This window comes from Nematolebias whitei, chromosome 3 (genome assembly GCF_014905685.2).
Source record: "Nematolebias whitei isolate Nwh7 chromosome 3, NemWhi1, whole genome shotgun sequence".
NCBI classification, from domain to species: domain Eukaryota; kingdom Metazoa; phylum Chordata; class Actinopteri; order Cyprinodontiformes; family Rivulidae; genus Nematolebias; species Nematolebias whitei.
The window spans coordinates 30,275,211-30,277,375 of NC_056500.1; positions in this window are offsets into that span (position 1 = coordinate 30,275,211).

The window sequence follows — 2,165 nt, forward strand, 5'->3', positions numbered from 1 at the left end:
GATAGATAGATAGATAGATAGATAGATAGATAGATAGATAGATAGATTATATTAGATATAGGCATTTTTTTATGTAGCTCAGCAAATTTGTTTTTGCTGCACGCACCTGACCGTAGTTGTTAGTGAAACTTGACAACCTGAAGGTCGCCACAATGGAAAAATGTGGTGTTGCACAGGAAGCCACGAGGTGTGCTTGTGTAGGAGGTGCTGAGGCAGAAAAGGGGTAGTTCAGAAGTTAAGAGTGCTTACTGCAGCACTGTCAACTTCTATTTTTTACCTGTCTTTCTAATGTTGCACTAAACACATTTTGTTTACAAACAGTCCAACGTTTACAGTATAACTATACATTTTTCAATACTTTTTTGTGTCTTGAAACATTTTCAATGTATTCTGTTTGTTAGTATGTTTTTTTTTTCCTGACGTTGTATTTTTAATTGGAATCAACGTGGAGCTTGATGGATGTTTTTCAGTTGCTGAACATATTATGCACCAATTTGAGGCTGCAAAACTGTTTCAGTTCAGTCCATTCAATCAAAAATTAACAACAACATATTCATGTAGTGGGCAGCATGATGGCGCAACTGGTAGAGCTGCTGCCTCTCAGCGAGCAGGTCCTTGGTTCAAACCCCAGTCCAGGGGCCTTTCTGGGTGGAGTTTGCATGTTCTCTCCGTGCATGCGTGGGTTTTCTCTGGGTGCTCCGGTTTCCTCCAGTTTTACCTAGATTGGTAACTCTAAATTGTCCCTAGGTGTGAGTAAGAGAGTGAATGGTTGTTTGTCTCGTTTGTTTCTATGTGTCCCTGTGATGGACTGGAGACATGTCCAGGGTGTACCCCGTCCCTCGCACAATGATTGCTGGACATGGGCGCCAGCGACCCCCGTGACCCAAAATGGAAGAAGTGGGTAAAGATAATGGATGGATGGATGGATCTTCGTGTTGTGAGAAAAGTGTACATTTCTCTCTTCTTTTGTCTCTTTTCAGGAAAACTTATTGTCTTTATTGTATGGATTATTTTAAAAGGATGCATTGTTGCAATTAGTTAGCACTGTTGTCTTCTATAAAGATGGTTTCATGTTTGTAAAATCGTAGGTCCCATTTGTCTGTAAGTTTGCATGTTTTCTTCATGTATGAATGGGCTTTCTTCATGTGGTCCAGTTTCCCCATAAAGGAATATAAATTAACAAAGACTGACAAACAAATAAATGATAAATAAATAAGGTCCTTCTTGTAAACGAGTCCTTGCGGCTCAATGAGACTAGCCTGTAAAAATAAAGGTTGAATGAATGAAAAATTAGTTTTCATGTATTATGACCTAATTTTATTCAAAAGACCCAATAGGTATTTTTGTTTTTATGTTACATCCTACATTTTACTATTGGATACAATGGAGGTTTTCAAAACAGGTGTGTGTGAGTATATATTTAGAACATTTGATATTTGAAATGACACAGGTACTTTTTTAAAAACAAACTGCTTTATGTGGGTAGTTACAAGGAAATGATTAAAACTCATCCTGTTTACTGAAATCTTGTTTTTCATTTCATTTTACTCTCTGCATGTTAAACTTTTATAGTTTCTATGTGACTCTGCAAGTTGACTTTACATCAGTTTCCTACAAGGAATCCAGTAAAAATAAACAGAGTGCCACCTAGTGGATTATTACAAAATAGTATTAACCTCACCTTTGCAGAATAATTTCAGTGCAATTGTGAATTTATTACAGTCTTTAGCGCACACACTTTGGTGAGATATAACTTTTAAGAAAAAGCATCAACTATGCATGTATGCATGTATGTATGTATGTATGTATGTATGTATGTATGTATGTATGTATGTATGTATGTATGTATGTATGTATGTATGTATGTATGTATCAGTCAGAGTCAGAGTCAGAGTTTCTTTATTGTCATTCGCACCTCATGTGGTACATGTGGTGGAGCGAAATTATGTACACAGGGTCCCAGTTACATCCAACAATAAAATGTATAAGAAAAACAGTAATAACATCTAAGATATGAACTAAGAAAAACATCAACTAAATATACACTAAGCACTCATAACATAAAACATTGAACATCAGCACAAACATGAACATGAGTCTGTGAGCAGATGTGCACGCATGAACACATCAACATTGAAACAGATCAGCAGCAACATGAAACAGAT